Here is a 22,770-nt window from a genome sequence, read left to right on the forward strand (position 1 = left end):
ATGAAAAGGAATGATTTTTCCCCTCAAATCACTTACTAAAATGGAGGCCTTCAAAACCTGGACCGTGTTTTCTTGTGACTTCGTGAGTCTCTGGTCTGGACACGCCAACTTGTGTCCAAAGTCTACCCAGATTCCTGGCTGAGAGGCGCTGGTGGCAGAGCGAAAGGGTTTTGGAGTCAACGGGCCAGGTTTCCCGCTCTGGCTCAGCCATTTACTCAGTTGATGTAAATGACTTCATGTCTCAGTGTCCTTCCTTTGCATATAAGTAGGAATAAAACCTTACAAGCCTAAACCAAGCCTATACCCTCCCCCAACAGGCTGAGTTCTAGAAGACGGGGCAGACAGCCCAACGGCCAGAACTAAGCGAGAAGAAATACTCAGGCAATAGCCTTGGATAACAGCGGCAAGCCTGCCCGGGACCCTGCCCAGGCCTGGGGGGCTCCGTCCCCACTGCAGTCCACGGCAGTGCTCCCTCCTGGAGTTGCCCAACACGGTGTCCTGCCTCAGAAGCCCGGGGGTCTATTCTGGTGCTCACAAGACTCTCCATGTGACTTTGGCCAAGTCACCACCTCCCTCTAAGCCATAGGGTTTTCACTTAGCGAATTGAGACAGTAATGCTTACTGTGTTGTTATCTGTGAGGCTCAAGTGAGGTAGCGGAGACAAAACGTGGCTTACGTGGTGGCACCGGATCCACGTGGCTTTATTTTAGTACAACTCAATCCATGGGCATTTAGTGCTGTGCGCGGTGGGGAGACAAAGTTGACTGAGAGCAGGCGCCTGCCCTTGGGAGCTCGCCCTATAACCGTGATGCGAGGTGGGAACGGATGCCTGAGTGGACATGTGCACGGCTGCTGTGGCTCACGATGCGGGTGCAGAGCTTAGCCTGCTGATGCTGGCAGCCCGCTTCTGCTAAGAAGCTGATAATAGGACACCTGCACATATGCCGCTGCATCTACAGGGTCACAGCAAAGGAGACTATCGGGAAAGCGCAGGAGGGAAAGTTTTCAAAGAAGATCAAGGTCCCGATTCCCCACTGATTCCCTGATTTCCTGAGATGAGGGAGTTGGCCCCATGCCCCAGAGAGGCTGGGAGGGCTGCGTTGTGTTCAGCTTTGTAGCTCACGGTCCACGTCCTGCTACCACGTGTTGCCGGCACAACCGAGAACTTTCCACGTTTGATCTCATCGAGCTGCACGGACTGCAAGCCAAGCCAGTGCCGGGATGACGCAGAGGGCACTCAGCTAGGGAACCAGCCGCACGTGACGGAGACTTAACCACGGAAGGGTCGCTTTCTCCCTTATGAGAAGTCCCGAAGCATGCAGTCAAGGGCTGCTGGGACGCTCAGAAGTCCTCCCGAGGACATCCTTCAAAAGACGTCTCAACTCTGTTCCACTTCTTTCCACCCCCATTTTGATCTCGCAGTTGGATCATTTCCCTCACTCGGCCACTGTGACAGCCTCCTCACTGGTCTCTCCTTCCCCTTTTTCCAAACCACTGTCCATACAATAGCCAGAGCAACAGTCTTAAAATATTCATTGTTTCAAATCATTTGTTTTTCTGCTCTAAACTCTGCAATGACTTCCCACTGCCTTTAAGACAAAACTGAAGTCACTAAAATGGCCGAGAGCATCCCGGCTGATCTCAGCCCCGCCTTCTCCACTCTCCTCTAATGCTTCCCCTGCGTCCCTTGCAGGAACCCATCCATTCTGGTCTTCAGTGTTCTGAACGCTTTCTCCCTGGCTGTCTCTCACACGTGCAGCTCTTCAATTGTTACCTGGATAACTTCTACTCATCCATCAGGACTCAACTTAAGAGCCATATTATTAGGAACTAAAAGCCAGTTAGACTGTCAGGTCGCATGCCTTACTTTCCCCTCACAGCACCAGTCAGTAGCAGTGACGTGCCTATTCATGCACGCTCGTGTTTGCTGCCTCCCTCTGCCTTGGACCACAGTCTTCATGGAGGAAGCAGTGGTCACTGTGTGGATGCTCAGCATCTATTTGTGGAATAAAACTGCTGCATCTGGCTGCCTGCGGGCATGGTCTTGGTGGGTAGACAATAGAGGATGAAATAAATATGGAAGAATCAGAGGCCAAAGCCCAAAAGGCAGCTTCCTGTCAGCCCTACTCAGGGCTGTTGGCACAAAGCCCCTGGAGCCGGGAGGGGGACCAGAGGGGAAAAGGAGAAAAACGGACAGTAGCCAATTTGCTTTAGAGAGTGACACCCGTTTCTAATTTAAACTGTAAATAAGGAATGGAAACAGACACATGTTGTACACAGAGTAACGAACATATGGGATCAGTTACCAAGAAAAGCCATGGAAGCTGAAGATTAATGAGCTGCAGGGACACCTCGGTGGAGGAGAGGGGAGTGAAGTGCTGGGAGATGTCAGGGACTGCAAGGGCTGGGTGTCCTGTCGCGGAGGTCCCCTTCCCTTTGCTTACCCTGTGGTATGTCCCATTGACTGTCCCAGCTTCACCTGACGAAGCCATCCCACTGACAGAGGCCCCCATGTGGTCCTATCAGAACCTCCCCACAGGAGGGGTTTAGGCGTGGCAGGCACTCAGAGGCGGGAGAGGCTTGTCCTGAAGCATCCTTGGCATGGTACCATGATGCCTAGCCTCCACGGCTGGACCCTCTGACTCTCACCTACCACCGTAGCTCCACAACCTTAAATCCGGACCAGCGTGCTTGGAGTAACTAAAGACTGGAGAAGTTAAGCTATAAACCAAACTCCCAACTTCAAAGGACTCTCCATTTACATCTCAGCATATCATATTAAGAAACATTTTTTTTTGGATTCTCAAGCCCTCACTGCACAGAGTGTATTATAGATTGTTCTTTTTAAATCACTGAGTTGATAATTGTTTGTTTTGGTATCATTCGCTCATTCAGCAAAAGTTTATTAAGCTACCTGCCGGGTGCTGGGCATTGTCCTGGGCACTGGGGATGTGGATGTGAATCAGTTCCATGTCCTCACGAAGCTCTCGTTTTAGCAAGAGACACAGACCAGATGTAAGGAAACAGGTATCTATGCCTGTCAATGCCAGGTGGTGATAAATACTGTGTGGAAAAGGAGACAAATCAATAGAAAGATTAGAGGGGCAGTACTGTTTTAGACAGGAAGGTCAGCAAAGGTGAAATCTAAGCAGAGATCTGAATAAAGTGAAAGAACAAGACATGAAAACATCAGGAAGAAGTGCATTCCAGGTGCAAAGGCCCTGAGGTAGGAACAACCCTGATGCATTTAGACTGTAAGGAGACCAGTGGGGCTACAGTGACTCTAGCACAAAGACTGGCAATTCTGGTCTTCTGTGATTCCGTATAAATTCTAAGATTATTAGTTCTAGTTCTGTGAAAAATGTCTGGGTAATTTGATAGGGATCACATTAAATCTGTAGGTTGCTTTGGGTAGTATGGCCATTTTAACAATACTAATTCTGCCAATCCAAGAGCGTGGGTTATCTTTCCATTTCTTTAAATCATCTTTAATTGTCTCAATGTTTTGCGGTTCTCCATGCATAAGACCTCCTTGGTCAGAATTATCCCTAAATATTTAAATTTTTTGGATGTGATTTTAAAAGGGATTGTTTCTTTACTTTTGTTTTCTGCTATTTCATTGTTAGTGTAAAGAAATGCAACCGATTTCTGTATGTTAATCTTGCATCCTGCTACCTTGCCGAATTCTTTTAAAACAAATAAATAATCTATGACCTAACTATTATTGCTATTTACTAAGGAGAGAAACTAAGACAGAGAAACCGAAGACCACAATCAGAATCAGGGTTGAAGTGACAATGGAAGACCCCAAATCCGCTAACTTTGCCTCCTTCTCTTTGATTTTTGCCCCTCATTTTGCACCGCTTCCCCAAATCCTCCGAGCGGCATGATCGGCTATGCGAGCCAGCTAATGCAGTCATCGGCCACTTTCTCTGAGTTCTGTTCAGGAGGAGATCCCTCCTTCCCTGATCCAGACAAGCTGACAATGACATCACTGCACGCAGCAATAACCAGTGCTTTCCCTTTGCAGGAAGTGATGGATTTAGGAAACAAAATGAGTCTGACCGTGTGGGTCCCTGACCCTTCCTCTCAGTGGCAGGAAGAAGGGGCGGTAGAGGGGTCCTATTACCTCTGGTCTCTTTAGCAGCACAGATGCATTCCTGAGTTTTTCTCAGTACGATTAGTTATAGCCCCCTGGTATTTAGCTTTAGGATTTACGCTGATGGTCCCTGAATACTTCTGTGTCAGTCCGTAAGTGGGAAGCTCTCTCCACATTACCTTGTTTCCCCTGATTCTTTCCCCAACACTCTCTCAGTTATGCCGAGGTCACCCCCCGACTCCTAAGACAATGTGCTGGTCCTCTGAGGAAGAAACCTGCCCTGCGGCATCCCCGGGGAGAAGGGAAAAGATTCCACAGCCCTGGTGTCCCTAATGCTGGTCTGATGTCAGTTTTTCTTTATTTACTTTTAATTTTTTTCAATTGAAGTACAGTTGATTTGCCATGCTGTATTAATCTTTGGGGGTCCAGCATAATTATTCACTTACGTAGATATATTTCTTTTCATGTTCTTTTTCATTATAGCCCATAACAATGTATATCATTCTTTTCTTTGTGTATCTTCCTGCTTCCGAATCCCTTAGCCAACCCCTATGACCAGTTTTCTGCAAATTCCCTCCCAAGGTCTTTAGCCCTGGCAGTTATACTTTGCTTATACAAAATCATCAATTTAGGTACAGATCATTGGCATTTAGGTATTACATTTACTGGTTAATATCTACTTGACTCCATTTATGGACATCGCTTGCATGAAATATAAAGTCTTCAAGCCCTACTCACTGCTCTCTGAACACAGACTCAGGGATAACAATTCTCCTCAGCCCTGAATTTGTCTTTAGAGATGACGGCAAGAACACTCTGGAGAAGGGCAAGGTTTATTCAGAACAAACAAACTACTGCAAATGAACTGAACACTGTAGGAAGAGGCAGAAATGATTCTCAAATTAAGACCACTGGACTTTAAAACAATCTGTCCCTCTTTCCAATGGTAGTATGTCCTCTGCTTACCCAGGGGTTAAATGGCCTCAAATGTCCTCCCCCTTTTGAATTCCTGTCCCTCCCTCCATCTCTCCTATCCCCCTAAATAGCACCACCGTCCCGACCAACCACCACTACTTTTGTTCAGTGCTAAAAGCCTAGGAGTCACCACTGATTCTTTCTTCTCTCTTATCCCCCGTATCCAATCCTCAGGTTCTTTGAGTTCTGCCAGCAAAACATGCCCTAAAAGTGCCCACTTTCCCATTTCTACTGTTACCGCTTGGTTCAAGTCACCAAGTGCACACGTACCGGGACCGCTGCCGGAGCCTCCGCCGAGCTCTCCCAGCCCCACCCTCAAGCGCTGTCCCAACTCAGAAGGCAGCTCCGTAACGGTGCTGGCGGTCTGTTCCTGCCACCTCCGCCCTACGCTAATGACTCACTGAACGACCTCGCTCTTTGCCCTGCAGTCATGTTACCTTTGCCCGTCACCATGTCCAGGTTTGAATACAACTTAATCCTGGAGTGGTCAAATACCAAAAAGTCGATGCTCAGGTGTTTAGTTCTTTATGGGCTGTATTTGCTAAAACTTCCCGAAAACAGGGATGTTTATTTTTTGAGAAATTTATGAAATGCTTTGTATCTATTTGTTAAACACTTTACTGGTCCCTTCATTGCCTCCTTAAATTAAATCACTAAAGTTGCACCGTTTTATTTTAAAGTGGGAAAAATGGTTACTGCTGGAGGGAAAAATTAGGTTCAGCAGAAAAGGAACTCAGCGTGATCTTTATAAAGTAAAACACTGTGGAGAGACAGCGGCAATTAATAATCTGGGAACCCATCTGGGGAGCCCCGCACGGCCACACGTCTCAGGCGCACACCTGCCCAGCCTTGAGCTGTAAGCCTCATGGGCCAGGCTCTTAACGGCCTCCGCTAATGAAAACTCAGCAAATCAGAACGCGTCTCATTCTGAAAGTTGTCCTCTTGGGGTCTTCAGAAATTATGACCAGGCTTGCTTTGAATGTGTATCAGCCATCCAAGTCCTGGTCAGGAAAACTAGGAGCTGGGCAGTGTCGGGCAGGAGTTTATTCAGCTGGAGGGAAGCAGGCTGAGGTGTGGCCAAGCACCACCTTTAAGTGATGAGAAGACTGCCTGGCGGCTCACCCCCAAGGGCAGGTCAGGAAAAGGTGAGGGTGGATTTTACCACAAGCCTCTCACGTTTGATATAATCAGCTTTTTGACACGAAGACCAATAGGTCATGAACTTCTTGAATGCTTGGATGTGGGCGGCTGTGATGGCCCCTTCTCTGCACACCTCTGATGCTCTACGCTAAGACACCCAGTGGGGCTTTTCCAGTTGTCCCCTGATGAAAAAACTCAGACCTTCAGCTGAGGGAGAGGGAGCTCTGGGTATCCCCATATTCGAGGGAAAGTCTCTGTATCAATCAGGGTCCAGCACCATATCTGAAAGCGGAATGGAACTCCTACCCACATAATAGAAAAGCCCTTCAGTAACCGACCAGCGTCCTAGATCCCAATCCTCTCTCAGTCTTCGGGGGAGAAAACCGGGGAGGAGAGTGAGCAAGAACAATGGGGCCATCTGTGGGTCTGGAGGCCACGGGTGGGATGTGCCTGCAGGAAGACCTTTCCCTTCCCTGCTCCTCTCTGCTCCCTCCCCTCCGCAAGCTGAAATCAAGTGAAAGACTTCAAGAGAATTCCCCATAAAGACGGGGGTGCCTAACAATAGGGGAGGCTGGGACTGGTTTGCATCTGGACTTCTGTTCAGGCAGCAGACAAGGAAAGAGGAGGGAGAGAGACGGCGGGGCTTAACGTGGGCAGCAGGGGCACCTGCTCTCCCATCGTCTGGAACGGTAGAGATGTGTGAGCTTCTCGTGAGTAAGGGGACATTTTTGAGTCTTCTTGTCCGTACCTTGGCTGCCCACAGGTGCCCCTTGACCCCCAGAGGTGTTAGTAGAGAAATAGCGACGCCAAAGGAGAAGATGAAACTGAGAAAGAAAGAGACGCTTGCCAGTTATCCTCAGTCCTCCCTCCCAGCCCCTAACCTTGTGGGAACTAGAGAGAGGAGATGAAAAGGGAGATGTCCAACCAGTGATGGCAGAAGGCGAAGCTTTGAATCTGATAGAGGGATGAAGTTGTAAACTGGATTTGCTTGGTTTCATAATGGAAAGTGAGTAGAGTCTTAGAACCTACCCAAGATGCTTTTAAGTGGTAGCAAACACTGGCTTCCAAGTGTTGCAGCGCATCCCCCGGACACCTATTTGAATAGTGAAAACCCAGCACACCGACAGCAGCAAATGCTGGTGAGGATGTGGAGCAACGGGAACCCTCACTCATTGCTGGTGGTGATGCTGCTTCAATACAGCCATTCTGGGAGACAGCTGGGCAGTTTCTGGCAAAACTAACATATAATCTGGCAGTTATGCCCAGGTGATTCTGCACGTGGGTGAAACCAGGTTCACCAGCCTGGAAACAGCCACAGAGAGGAAGAGGGTCAACCAGTGGGAGCACTGGAAAATCAGCCTCTTTCCAGAGCACCTGCTGAGGTCAGGGGTGGGCTGTTAGCCATGGCTCTCCCTCTCTTCCTGTCGACATCTCTCTATACCTCTTCTTTACTGTGACTTTCTTTTAATTTTATTTTTCGTACAATACTGATATAGATGGCAGATCTGGTACTTAAAGTCCTGCTCAAGGCCAGCAGCTTCCTGGTTGCAGGAAGAGCCCACTTCTCTGACTCTGAATCCAGGGCTCACTCCCCTCCACAGTGTGGTGTCCTGGGGCACCAGTCTGTGTCCTCTGTGTCCTGGGAACCACAGAAGAAGGGCAGACTCTGAGGCCCCACGGCAGGATCTCTCTCCTCCAATAAGGTGTGATCAGGAGATGGGCAGAGCAGGAAATAGCTCCACTTTCCATCTGAAAAGCTGAGCTTTAAATGACTTGCCCCTGGGCATCTGTGCTCTGCCCACTAGCCCAGTCACCTGGGGCATACTCCAGCGAATCTCCCCCAACAAGACACCTTAAAGCTTCTTTGGTAAGCTTGGTGGACTCAGAAACCGTGATGGGGGTCGTTGTTAAGCCTTATCACAGCTATGTGTTTCACGCTGCACGAGTGTATTTTGAGTGCTTCATCACTCACATTAATGGGAAGGGGTTCCATCTTAAGAAATGCTTTTCCCCAAGGTTAATATTTCATGCTGAATCTATTCACTCTTTTGACATTTTTATGACCTATGTACAGCAGTGTCATATGTTCACAGTAATGTTCAAATTGAAAGCCTATGATGACTACGGAGACTTCACAATGTAACAAGTGCTCTTTGTTAAGTCAGTTTTACACATCTTGTTACATTTGAGACTTCCGTCCAGCATTTTCCTGTTAAAGCTCTGTCTCCTGTATTTTCCCAGCACTGTAACAATATGGAAAGGCTAGAAAGAGGATGCTGACCTGTCTGGAAGTCTCAAGTGTCCATGTGCTTCTTGTCCCCCCTTAGAGGCTAATTACCTTTAGACAAGTGAATGTGATCTGCTGAATGAAACACTTTACGAGTCTGGAGCCGTTAGCCTAAATTTGGACCCGATCTCAAGTTTCTGTTTAGTTGGCTAGATAAAGGTGGTCCGTTCCAGTGCTGGAAACATAACCAACACGTGTTCCAGGCCATATGCTGGTTCTTTCCATACGTTAATGTATTTAATTCTTGCAATAATCCAGCAAGCTAGGCTTTATGACGTCCAATTCTCAGAAGAAGAAACTGGGGCTCAGAGAGGATAAATGCCTTGTTCAAGTGTGTAGCAGAGTCACTTCCAGCAGCGCCTCGACTCTTAGGCCAAAATTATCTCCAATTTGCTGGAATTATCGTGATGCCCTGGATTCAGTTCAGAACCTGCAGAAGTCATACATGCTCTCTGCTTGGGCACCGGGGATGCCATGGGCCTGATGGGGCAGAGTGAGACTCAGAGGCCACCCCAATGCAAAAAAAAAAAAGCAGGGGATAAGAAAGGGCCTTTCCATATAGTCTACCATTATTATGATTATTCTGGGAAGGGGAAAACAATCCAACAGCAACGGCATGTAGTCATTCTTGGACACACTGTCTGGCACAGTGATTCTTTCTGCAGCCCAGCAGGCAGGCTCTCTAGAGCAGCTCCTGCTGACAGGGGACCAGGGGCTGCCTGCATCTCAGCAGGAATCTATGGGCTGCACTTCTCTTAGGGAAGGCTCTGCAAGGAAGAAAAAAATCCAATTTATCCAAGACTTTCCTGTTTCTAAGGACTCACATGGAATTTAGCCTTCACTTTGCTATTTTTAAAATGGCCTAAGGCTACATCTAAGCCCTGACCACAGTTTTTGTCGCCTTTTCTCGGGGACCATCCGCCCTCTGGTTGGGGCACGTTGTATGCATCGCGACTGGGCTCTCTGCACATCTGTCCTCCTGCACGTTAGTGACTCATCTGGGTCTAATTTAGGCCACCACACACCAGGCAGGAACGCTTCAATTCCATGTTCTCCTCAATGTTCAGCAGATTTTGTTCACTCCACAAATGTTAAATGCTAACACCTTCTCTCTCTAAATAAAGTACTCTTTTAAGACAGCATATACATGACCATTCTGATTTAATCTTATATTTTGAGAACAGGGGAAAAAAAAAAGCCACACACAGATTCTACCAGCAATGCTTGAGTTTTGAAATCTAAAACTGGGTCACGGTAACAGGATGGAGGCTATGGGATGCTGAAGAGTCCAGAAGCAGCAGGATGATCTGGGGATGGTGATAACAAAAAGCGTCTGCTGCAAGTCTTCACGAAGGAGGCAGGGTGGGAGAATGGGAGACCACTGGCTGGGGACTCGCCACTGAGCCAGGGGGCCCTGTTTAGCTGACAGCCTCATCTCTGTGGGACTCGGGGGCTCAAACTGGAAGACACCTGAGACAGGACTGCTCATTTACTTAAATTATTCATTCGTTGAGCTCCTATTTATAGGCTGTCTACCCTGTATTCAATTTGGGGAAAATATTGGCAAAAATGGTCCTCACCCTTCCAGAACTTAGAGATATTAATCAAATAATCTCAAAATAAGTGTGAAATTCAAGTGTAATAAATGCTGTAGAGGAGAAGTACATGATGCATAAAAATAGGAGAGACAGTCAGGATATCTAACAGGCACCGACTAAAGGCATCCCACACTGAGCTTGGTGTCTGAAGGCTCCAGGCTGTGTCTGGAGGCAACTCAGTGGCTGAAGGAAGTGCACTTGGGGTGATGGCTATTTCCCAACTTGTGCAGAAATAGTTCAAATCTTGCAACTAGTTTTCTGGCTGAATATTGGCATTGCCTAAGAGTTTCTAATAGAAGGATTTGCTCTGGACTGGAAGACGGGTAAAAAGGCTTCACGTGGGGGGTGACAGTCCAGCCAAGACCTAAAGAATAAGTACGAATTAACTAGGTGAAGAGAGGAGGAAATTTATTATAGGCGTAGTGAGTGCAGCGTGTCCCAAAGCCCTGTGGCAGAAGGGAACAAAATGTGTTTAAGGAGCTTAGAAAAGTCAAGCCTGGCTTACACATTAAGCAATGGGAACTGAACGGGGCTGGGGCTAAGGATTTGGATAAGAACCAAGACTTGCCAGATCTTGCAGGTAAGTGAAAAGATTTCTTTTCTTTCCCACCTCTGAGCAATGGGAAGTCATTAAGGATTTTAGTCTGAGAATGGCAGGGCCAGATTTGCATTTTACAGAGAACACTCAGAATGCCATGCAGAGCAGGGATTGCACTCGGAGCAGCTGAAAGGCTGCGGTGGTCAACCCAGGAGAGGAGGTGGCTCAGACCAGGACACTTTGATGAGGGTGGAGGAAGTACACAGTTTCTTGTTTGCTGAATTGGTTAATGACAGTCATTCACTGAGCTAGGAAGCACTCGAGCAGACCTGAGGCAGGCTGGGCTTGGGAGTCAGGAGAGAGACTGTCGGAGGGGAGGGGGCTGGCCACTGCAGCATCCCAGGGCAGCCCTGGGTGCATGGGAATGGCTTGGATGGAGGTGTGCATGTGTGAGTCATCTTTGCGGTAGCAGCCACTGATGCCCGACTGTGCCGGAGGAGCCTAGGGAAGGGAGTGGGCCGAGGAGGTGGCCTTGAGAAATTCCAACAGTTAATGGTCGACCCTCTATCTCTAAAGACTAAGAAGGAATAACTAGAGTGGACGGGGAAACAAAGTGGTCCAGTATCAAGGAGGCCAAGGAGAGAGATCACTCCAAGAAAGAGGGTGTGGACGACAATTACCAAATGGGGTGAGGACTGAAAAGGCCCATCGGCTTGATCTCCAGAGAGATTTCACTGAAAGTTTAGTGAGAGCTGCTAAATTTTTCTTTTAACGTTTCACTTTGAACTAATGATAGACTCACAAAGAACTGCCAGTACAGCCCAGAGAGGTCCCATGGCCCACCATCCAGCTCCCCGAGGGTAACATCTCACACAGCTATAATATGAAGTCCAGGAAACTGACACTGGCACAACACGATGAACTTGACTCCAGACCTTGATCCTACTACGGTAAGAGCTGCTCTGATGGAACAATGAGGCCAGGAGTCCAAATGGAGTGGGAGTGGGGTGGGTGGTAGTACAGGGAGTAAGAGGAGGAAACAGGTGCCGTAGATAATAAATATTTATTCTATTCCGCCAAGTGCAAGGCCAGACACTGGGCACAGTGCGGAGCCCTGCGGACACCTTGACATCCACAGGATCTGGACAAGGAGTCAGGGGAAGAGGAAGCTGAGGGTAAAAATCTACCTCTGGCCATGGGCACCAGCGTCAGAGGCCACAGCGGGCCAGAGAGCAGGGACATTCCTGATAAGTCATTGAGAAAAGGCTCGGAACCCTGGCAGCGGCAGGAGAAGGTACACTCACACGGAGACAGAAACATCAGGGCTCTTCTGCAGGACAGACTTTCTGGGGAGTTGGTCATCCCCATGCCTCCCAGATTTTTCAAACTTTTAAGAGCAGATGAACTTTCTGCAGTGAAGCCCAAAATGTTTTACATCTTTTATGTTTTCTACTTGAACTTTAGAAAGAACATTAGCTAGTGGGTTGGAGTAACGTATTTCTAACGAGCCCATTTTACAGGTGAATCCACTGAACACAAAGATACAAAGGAATTCACGTCACCCAACCACACAGCAAGTTTCTCCCTAGATCGTGGGATTCTGACTTGATGACGTTTCCATTCCATTGCCATCAAGGTTCCTACTTCCTGCTTTGCCCTGGAGCTCAAGAAACAGATCCTGTTGAGCTGTGTAAGTAGTCATTGTTCCCATGAAAATGTGAATATTTTCTTTTTTCCTAATACCATCCAAGGTGGCTACCCCCAAGTATCAAAGAGCCAACAATATCATTGAATGTGTTTTATATTTGTCTCTTGTTCTGGCTGATGGATGGCCAACCAGAAAAATAATTAAGTATATGCAACCTTGAAGATAGATTTCCCACATCCTAACTCCTCCCCCACTGGGGTCATTCCATGAAGCTCTGTTCTCAAGATGGAAGGAGGCAAAGGAGAGGAAGTCAAAGGAGGAGATGCAGGTGGGAGGGGGCAGCAAGACCTGGGTCCCCATGGAGCTGGGACTGTGGGCAACCTCACTTAGACAGGTGTGCTGGGAGGTGGCCCTTGCCTGCTCCATTCCGTCTCAGCCAGTGGGACTTAAAGAGCTCTGGCTGCTGTGGGAGAGAAGCTGTAACAGGAGGCTCTGGTCCTGCATACTAATTGGCCCACTTTAATGACTTTTCATCCCCTCCCTCCAACTGCAACAATCCCCTCTTCCGAAATCGCCCGCTCCTAGCAGAGGAGGCTGGCTACCATGGCAACCAAGCCTTCCGATGCTGGGAAAAACTCACCATAGAGATGCAGGGAGAAAAATTCCACTGTTGAATTTCCAAAGAAGAAGGTCTCAAAGGGGGAAGGAGGAGAGAACAAAGGTTTGGGGGATGTGACTGGAGATGGGGAGCTTTCCCGGCTGAGGGCTGGGGGCACACTGTACAAACCACAAACGTACATCCAGACACATAAATCCACAGAGATACGATCAGATGCCATCTACACATGCTAACGTTCATATCACCTCACCCACCCGGTGCCCAGTACAGGAGAGTGAAGGCAGGAACACATCTGCAGTGGCCTGTCTCGTTAATCAAATGCTCCCTACACACTCAGTGAAACACAGCCCAGAGTTTGAACAAGCTCTGATCAAAATGTAGATTTTTGTCACTGAGAGCTTTCATTGTTTTTGCTCTCTAGAAAATCATATTTGAAACACATTTGAAATCATATCTTCTCTGAAAAGAGAGGAAATACGTTCAATATAATGTGTATGTGGTCTGCCTCCTTTGTTCACTTGGAGGCAGCCTTGCTCCCACCCAGTGTGACCCAAGACTTTCTGATGTTGCTCTGGGGAAAGACACTGGGCCAACAGTACTTGCAGACCTCTGTGTCCTCTTTCATAGGACAAGAAAGCAACCCACAGGGGTGTTTGGGGATCCCCTCTAATTCAGGGGGCCCTCTTAGCCTTGTCTGAAGCTCTATCCTTCCTGAAATACTTTAATTCATTCCCCTCTGTTCTTTAAAAGCCTCCCCCTTCACATCCCTTTTCTTCCTGTTTCTAAAGCAAGGCAGTGCCTTTTGCGTCACGAGCCCCATGGCATCATTTCTGAAACACCCCAGTGTTAAGGAGCTGGCGCACATCATGTCAGAAGGGGTGTTTAGTTCTCAAAACCAAAGCAAACACACACACAAATGTTCTCTCTGGGACCAACGTGGGAGAGAGTTTCTAAAGGCCGACCACGAGCTGACTGTGTTTCTGACAGTCCCTTTCTCTCAAAGGAAGGGGCCAAGTCCGCCATGCCTTTCTTTGTGCCTGACAGCTCTCAGAAGCCAGCCAGGGCTGGGAGCTTGCTTCGGATCCAAGCCAGGAAACCCTGAGAGCGGGAGACGGCCTACGCTTGGAGAACAAGGCACTGGAAACCTCACAACACTGGGAGGCACTCGGTTTTCCGATGGAGCAGAGAAAAGCCTTATTTGGCTGTTAAATAAGATACACAACAAGGTCACATTTACCTCTGTCCCTCCGATGTCATTTTTCACATAAGACTTTGTGACATGCTTGACTCCCAAGCCCCGGCTTTCAACGTGACATTTGATAAATCTTTCATTCATTCCTTTTCAAAAAATGTTTATTGAATGAGTTCTGCTAGATGCCTGAAACACAGATGAGCAGCGCCTGGCCTCCTTTTAGAGGGTATTGGAGACAATAGAAATCTCTCACACTTGCAGACAACACCCAGCTTCCAAAGCAGTTCACACACATCATCTAACTTAATCCTGGGGACCAGCCTGGCAGAGTGTAGATGAAGCCTTTGCTGCCCGAGCAAAGGATGGGAGGCAGAGGACCCTTGACAGGAGAAGCCACCAGGGCTGGCGGGTGTTGTCCTCAGTGTTACCGACTCACTTTGCACTTAGGAAACGTAGGTGCGAAAAGTGCGTGTTCTCTGGCTACCAAGGTACAAGGCTGTCTGGGTATATGAAGAGCCTCTCGGGAGATTAAATTTGTTATCCTTCAAAGAAATCTTTGAAAGCGAGGACACTTTATTCAGAAAGAAAATTGGCCTTCCTCTCAAAGAAGACCACAAAGCAGGTATTTTCAAAGCGATGGCTTAATGAGGTAGAAAGAATACTGAACAAGGAGCTGGGAGGTTGACAGCCTGGTCTTTGCTCTGTGGCTTTTGGAAAATGAGGATATGGGGCCAAATTATTTCCCAACTGCAGGTCAAAACTTCTGCAGGAGGTACCAGGCAGGTTTGCCGTTATAAACGTTGTGCAGCAGTTCCTGAAAAGGGCTTGACCAAATGCAGGTTTAGAAATGACACGATTATTGCTACTTATACGTGTGTTTATTTAATTGTTGAGACCGGTCCGATGTCAAGGGCTAAAGGGCATTTTCAGCGTTCTTATTTTGAGGTGTCCCGTCATGTGTGCTGTAAGAAGGAAGTATACGGACAGAAAGCACAGTGCCTGGAACAAAACAGACATTCCATCAACACTTGCTTCATAAATATACGAAGACATGGATGGATGAATGAAGGAATGAGGAACAGATGACTTCAGGAAGCAAAGTACAGAATTCTGTCCTGGTGACAACCCAGAGAATGCAAAAGGATATGGTTCTGAGAAGTGCATCAAAGGATCATGTGCCCAAAACAAAAGTCATGTCACCAGGAAACAAAAGAGCGCCTTGGAGGGAGGTGGGGTGGGGTGGGTGGGTACATCTGTACAACACAAGTTTTAATTTTGCTGCCTTAGTCCTACTATTGTTTTCTCAAGCTTAGTTTGGTGATTTATTGTTAAGTAGCCTAGTTGCCTGTGTTCTCTGATCCTGGATATTTCCATTCGGAAAATGAGGTTACTCCTGTCCCCGCTCCAAGTCAACACAATTCTGGGCAGATCCAAGCATCAGACTTAAATCCAGAGTCCCAGGTGATAGGAAAAGACATTTGTCATTTGATGTCATCTTCTGCTATCAGGTCAGCCCCTTGGGGTACCCTAGGCTCCTTGGCATTTTGGCCTGCGAGCTGTCACACCAACAGTGCCCCCGAGGTGATGTCCACTCTCTCAGCTGTGCAGGTCACAGTGGAGGGCTTGACACCTCTAGACATCTCTCTCATCAAAGAAGCCCTTGGCTACAGCCATGGAGGTCTATGTCCCTTCCTGGCCCTCCGTTTGCTGTGGCTGTGTCTCCTGGGGAAATGTGCTCATTTTTCTTCTGGACCTTGTCAACTCCCTTCAAGATCTAGCACCAGCTTTGAAAACCTCCAACACACAAGATCATCTAGCATTTACTCTTTCTGATGAAACGACTTATCAGATTAAATTTTGTGGCGTTATCACTTTATGCATAAACTTTGTCTTTCAACTGGCTTAAACATGTGTAGGGTAGAAACTGTATTTGGTGTACATCTCTGTCCCCACAGTGCCCAGCTGGGGTTAACTGAGCATCTGTTGACTGACAGCGATGACAGGGTGAAGTTACGATGGAGCGATCACAGCTCAGGCACGCAGAAGTGGAGCTGGGCGGCCATTGAGGATCTAGCCTCAGACACGTCTCTGCACCACTGAAAACTTGAAGTTCCTCTGAACTGTTCCAGACTCAAGGACACCACCAGCCATATTCAGAACAATGCCTGCCAGCTACACCTTATGGTCTCAAGGTCTCCCCTGTGATCATGTAACCATTTTGGGTCCCAACCAATCCTTACTCAATAAGTACCCTTACTTCTTGCCAGCTCTAATTATAATTCTTGGTAAACAACTCATGTAACTAACTGTAACCTTGCTGTGTGTGCTTTTATAAACCTCCTCCATTTTGTAGTCTGGCGGAACACAATTCAAGTGCTTCTTAAAACTCTGTCTCCTGGGGTGCAGTCCTAACAAATTCCAAATAAATGGCTTTTTATTTCAATCAGGTCTCTGTTTCTAAACTTTTGGTTAACAACAGATAATAAATACATCATGGAATGCATAGTAAGTGCATGAAGGAAGTAGCTGCAGCATTTAAAAAGTGTCAAATTAGAAATTCACAACTTTCAAGTATAGGCAAATATATAGCATTAATTATATGTGGACCAGAATTGTTAAAAAAAATATATAAGTATAATAAAAGTTTAGAAGTTCCACCATTAAAATTCTAATTGTACAAATAAATTAAAATTTGTATTTTCTGCATCATAAATGTAATTCACTAGTGGTAAATTAAGTAATCAAGAAGAAGGGCTAAATTGGGAGCTTGAGATTTTAAAATACTATATACCATATATAAAATAAACAGCAAGGTCCTACTGTACAGCACAGGGAACTATATTCAATATCTTGTAATAACCTATAATGAAAAGAACATGAAAAGGAATATATGTATGCATTTGTATGACCGAAACATTGTGTTGTACACCAGAAATTGACACATTGTAAACTGACTATACTTAAAAAAAGAAGAAGAAGAAGAAGAAGAAATTATTTAAAAAGAAAAGTGGGAACAGAATGATCTCCCCACCTGTGCCATGGCTTAGTTAATGCTTCTGCTCAGGAAAATAATTTTTAAATGGTTCAACTTGGTGTTACTGATTTTTCATTCTTGATGCTTCGCTACCTTTTGATTCCTCAAAAATGAATCAGGAGCTTTGAATGTGTGTGAGGCTAAGTGGAGGGATATAAAGAAAGAAAAAGGAGGAAGTTTAAATGACAAGAGAAAATTGTATCCTCTGCTGTCCTCAAAGACTTGTGTTCCCTTCTCTGCATGGAGGAAACAATCCTACTTGTATTTTCCTAACTTAAAAAAGAAAACAAGGGTGGGGTTCCTTATCCATGTATTTTATAAAACTGTATCACAATTCATGTGCTGAGTCATCCAAATGCAGTCACCAGACCATTTCTTCTTCCACCCATACCAATTATTGACCAGCTGTGGATGAGAGCCAAACCAATTTAAACCCGGTGCTCCATTAACATAAATCTGCAATAACACCCCTTTAGTGGAGTAACAGGCTAAAAGGCTGAGTTTTGCAACAATTTCTTTTCACCTTGAAATGTAAAATTGGGCCATTTGGGGTCTCAAATGCTCACTTTTTCCAAATCAAAAGATATCAAATCTATGAGCTCTTCTACAGAAAGAAGTGTGACTTTTCTCCCTCTCCCTCGTCAGAAACAGTCCCAGCTAACTGACTTTACATTTTCTTAGTAAAGTCACGTGTGTTTCAAAGCTCAGTTACAAGAAGATCACTTCTGATCTAAAGGATACTTTTCCAGGGTGTTTGGATGCACCTTAGAAAGTCCTGAGTGGAACAGTTAAATTAAAATCAACTTTCTGGACCGAAACACAGTGAAACCCACTGCAACCGTGGGTCCCCAGTTATGGGCACAAGGTGTCTCTCTCCGCCTCACTCTATCTCTTTTGCTCCTTCTTTTCAATAATTTATTAAATAGTTGCAGCAGATCTACAGGAATTAAGTCTACCAACCAATGAGATGCATAACTGACTATGAAACTTGTTGATATTGTAAGTGGAAGAAGTTTTGAGGGTGGCAAAAATAGTTTCAGTGGTGCCTGGAGCAATCCCTTTAAAGAATGGGTCAGTCTGAATTGAGGAGGGTGGTGCTTGAGAGCTTTATAATTTGGCTTGAGGGCTGTGTGTCCAAGAGGAATCATCTCTGGCCTTTACATAGTGGCCAAATAAGAACTTTAATTTAACCTACTCGTGTCTTACTATCTAAAAGCCAACTTTTCAACTCTGGGGGTGGTTCTCCGAAGAACACAGAGGGCATCTCTGTGTAATTAAAGCTCCAGCTGCATGGATCTCCTTATCAGAAATTCAAAGCATCCTGGAGACAGTCTCTCAGAGTCTTCCCTGCTCCCCCAACCTCCACGTCCTCTCCTTGTTTCCTCCTCTCTCCTGCCCTTTCTAGCTTTATAATTCATCTCTGAAACTGTGGCAGAAAAACTGCAAAATACCTAATAGTCTCACTTCCTAACTAAATTGGGTGCTCCCTGAAGGCATGTGCTGTTGGTCCGAACACAGAGCCTTAATAAATGTTGGCAGAATTCATGGAAGTTCCCTTTGCCCACAATGATACTGGCAAGGACATTACTTCCATGCAAATGAATCATGCATCTTAAAAATCTTCAACCCAATCTCAAATTATGCTTAACCAATTCAAGGAGGGTTGATTTTATTGTTCAAGAAGATAACAATAATGTTTATCCATTTTTATACCAAACAATGAACATAAATACTAACTAGTCGGTAGGTATCACTCTTCACAAGTCGGTCGCGTAGCTAGAAGGGCAGGCTACTAGCAGTCAGCTTTCGGGCAGAGGGATAGCTGGGATCTGGGGCTGAGCAGGAAACACTCTGCAGGTTCAAGTCGTGGCCTGGAACATTTATTGACGGCGTTGTGAATGTAGGCTGAGTTTCTCTACCTTTACAGTAGGGCCCAGTATACGCATGGAGCTGTTGGCTAAATTTTGTGAGTAACACCTATGAAGGGCTCAGAGGGGTTTGTCCTCAGGAAGGCTCAATAAACTTTAGTCACCCGCCAGCTGATCATATCACAACACTTTCGAGGGCAACTTCGCTTTATTTCCATCATGGAAAAGGGACACTAAGCCAACATCCAGAGACTGGGTCATCCCTGAGTACTTGTTCCCTATGCACCTGATTTATCCAAGTAAAAACAGTACATTAACAGAGGGCTTGCCTGTTTCTACAAACACCCTTGCAAGGACAGATAGGAGATTTTTTGAGTTCTTTTTCCTACGAAGACAGGGTCTTGTACTGGCAGCTCAATCAAAGGCATTTCCATGACAGGGGAACAAAGGCTGGCAGCCCAACGTAGCAGCAGCAGCTCTACTGTCCTAGTGGTCGGCACGCCAACACTGTCTACAGTGCTCGTAACACACGCTCACTCGTGTGGTCTCCACAACCAGCTGCTGAAGATACAGGGCAGCCAGAACGAAACAGAGAGGTTAAGAGGCTTTTCTCTGGCAACCCAAAGAATTAGTGGCAACAGGAAGACAGGAGCCTAGATACCTTGACTCTCAATCAAACTCTTTTCAGTTGATCATGAAATGCATCTTCATGAACTACAGCTAATTTTTAAAAATTCGAGCGCATGCAGTAAACAGTCTGTCAGACCACGTAGTGGTGGTTCTCAGAGGAAGGGCCCCCGATCGGCAACATCCACTTTAGCTGGGAATTTGTTGGCTGTGTAAATTCTTGCTGAATCAGAAACTCTGGGGGTGGGGCCCACAATCTATTTTACCATAGACCTCCACGTGGTTCCCAGGCACACCAAAGTTTGAGAGACACTCCCCTAGAACAAGGAAGCTAATAATAACTATATTATCTCGTGTAATCCTTACAACAGCTCCAAGATATGAAATACTGTCAGTACAATCTTAGGGAGAGGAAACCGAGGCTCTAAAGGAGGAGTCAGCCTGTCTACATCATGTGGTCAGTGAGAGAAGACGGAAACTCATACCACTGTCTGCCTGACCGCAGAGGCCCAGCTCCTCACCCCGCTGTCCCGCTGCCTCTCAACAAGTATGACAGTCAGAAAAGATTTTACTAGAAAGCGTTCAAATCAGCTTACCTATAATTTCTACCCAAATAAGGCTATTCCTTTTCTTCACTAAAGACCTTCACATTTAAAATAGTGGCTACCGTGTTCCTCCTACTCCCATCATGTAACGTAGGGGACGAGGTGTTCAAATACCCAGTTTGACAGAGGAAGTCTGAGCTTTTCTAGAAAATGATCGGACAAAGACCCAGTTCCAGGGAGATCCAGGCTCCTATAGCCTCGGTCACTTTTTTTACACTGCTCCAAATTTGGAACTGAAGAACAGTTTTGATCACTGAGTTCCTCAAATGATTGGCACTTAAGTTTTCTAAGGGAGTAAAAATGTAATTGACTTCAATTTCCGTAAGTAAAACAAGCCCAAGGAAAAGAGAGTTGTTTACAGTCAGGCAAAGAGTTAAAACAATGATGAAGGCCTGAATTAGCGGAGGAAACCCCCTGACGGAGGGCTTGACAGCGCTCCTTCAAAGCACTTTTCAGAGAGCAGCAGGGGCCCTGCGGTTTCGCCCTGGGGTCTGTGGATGCTGGTCCCAGGACCCGGCCTGGGCTTAAGTGCTTGCATATTTCATTTAATGTTGCTTCTCTCTCCATCAATCTTACCTTGGGGTCGTTTCGTTTTCAGGGAGTCATGGGAACAGAACTGATTATAAACTGAAAGGACAGCAATTTGGTATTAAGATGCTGTCAAAGGGCAAATAAGGAATAATTTTTAAGGCTGGAATCGGGAACATTTAAAGGGCCTTTTTTCCTTAGCTCACACATCTGCAAAATGACCTCACTTCCAAGAGAGAGTGCAGAAGGGTCAGGGCAGTCAGTGCCCTTTCCCACCTCACTATCCTTGCTTCACCCAACAAATGTAGGGTGCGGACAGAACGAGACAGAGAAAAGAACCCATCATTGTTCTGAGAAAAAAAATCTCTTATCATCTGCTTAACTGCATGTCGTCCATCCCTTTTGATAAATCATCATACGTTGTTATATTTTGTTTACGTATCTTGGTGAAATAGAGATTAACTTGGGATATGTCCTCTCTTTGAAATGACTGTTAAGTCAAGGCGTATAAATTGCTTCCTTTAAACTGAATGGTCATACAAATATCAAACAGTGGCTGTGCCATGTCCTAGAGAAGTGTGTTAACTTACGTTTTTACATTTTGTGGCACGTGCACAAAAGTATAATTCTGTAATAGCACACTGGTGTGCAGGGAAGAGGTTAAAACAAGCGGGGAGACCGGGACAAAGAGATTAAGGTAGATCTCAGAAGAGCATGAGGATTTTTGCTAGCAAGCAGAGGGAGAGGCACTTGGCCACCGTGTGGATTTAGATTAGATGCCTCTTTTAGTATAATTTAAGGTCAAGGTCCTGAAAAAAGAATTCCAATCAGTTGTGCTTTACTAGCCCTCAGTCAGTAAGAGCCCCCAGGAAGGTGAGAGTAGAGAGGTCATACGTGGGTTTTCCTAAAAGCCATCTTGACTAAAGGCCACCAAACTCAGCTCCCTTTCCTAAACCTCTAATACTGACATTTAATACTAAAACTTTATACTGTGGGGGTGTATACTTCATAATTCAACCCAATCAAAAGGAAAAAGTTACCACAAGGAAGCACTGAGAATGCAAAACATCCTTAAGGAGGCTGCACTTCCACTAAGCAGAATGCCTGCCAATTTAACAAAGGCACTGGGTAAGAATTCAGAAATTAAATCTCTCGGTTAGTTATTCCACAGGATGTCAGTCAGTCAACTGGATTGTTAACCCCCTTGCCCGCTGAGTTAGCTCATTTCTTGACTAAGCCAATTTAATTATTTTCGCTGTGTAGAGTCTTCTGCAGACTAACCAGTAAAAACCCAGAAACTACCATTTTAAATGTTAAACTGCTAAATGATTCAAAATACAAGCATTTCAAAACAATTTCTCTCTCCAAACTTCTTCCTTTTTATCCTGTGGGTACAATGACTGAAGTGAAATGCTATTTAAAAAAAAATACAATTCTTCCACTTACGGAGAAAAAGGACATTGGAGTATGATGCTTTCTCAACTGACTTAAGAAAACAAAGAAAAAAATCAGCAAGTTCCAATTATTATACATACAATTTGAACTATAGGTTAAATACACTGTTTTGTTTCCAAAATAAATGGAAAACAATGGAGTAGGAAGATATTTGCTTAATTACGTATAGATGAGTAGTTCAAACACACACACGCACACACACCCACATCCCACGTATTTTAAGGAATCACCCAGACAGAACATCTACATAAGAGAAGACAAGAGTGGGTTACGAAAACTGGGGAGTGGTTGATTTTGCCATGTGTCCTGCCCAGCCCCTTTAGAAGGATCTTCTCTGCCTGAGAAGACATCATCTAAACCCATATAAAAACCTGGCAGGGGTATCTGAAGAATTTATCTCACACCACTTGATCTCTCACAGTCTGACCCACTAAATCTTGCTTCTATCGTCCCGGTTTCTTCATTACGTCTGCTCTAAGGCACACGTTCAGCATCCCGTGCTTTGATGTCCCGTCTTGGACACGCTACCCAAGCTGGACCGGGCATGCCTCCTTCAG

The 22,770-nt window shown here is 45.9% G+C and overlaps 1 protein-coding gene and 1 long non-coding RNA gene across 6 annotated transcripts in view; one reads left to right on the plus strand and one right to left on the minus strand.

Moving 5' to 3' along the window:
* Positions 1 to 22,770, minus strand: part of NTRK2 (neurotrophic receptor tyrosine kinase 2) — a 327,597-nt gene that overhangs the window by 17,194 nt on the left and 287,633 nt on the right. The gene's annotated exons all lie outside the window — the stretch shown is intronic.
* On the plus strand, positions 9,682 to 16,539 carry LOC105078790 (uncharacterized). Of its 3 annotated transcripts, none has more exons than XR_006719119.2 (4): positions 9,682 to 10,679; positions 11,434 to 11,587; positions 12,158 to 12,327; positions 13,949 to 16,539. It is a non-coding gene; the product is annotated as an uncharacterized LOC105078790 (long non-coding RNA). The 3 variants fall into 3 exon arrangements; XR_006719117.2 differs by having other exon boundaries at positions 9,683 to 10,679; positions 13,908 to 16,539; XR_006719118.2 differs by having other exon boundaries at positions 9,685 to 10,679; positions 16,052 to 16,539.

The sequence above is a fragment of the Camelus bactrianus genome, chromosome 4 (assembly GCF_048773025.1).
Source record: "Camelus bactrianus isolate YW-2024 breed Bactrian camel chromosome 4, ASM4877302v1, whole genome shotgun sequence".
NCBI lineage: Eukaryota > Metazoa > Chordata > Mammalia > Artiodactyla > Camelidae > Camelus > Camelus bactrianus.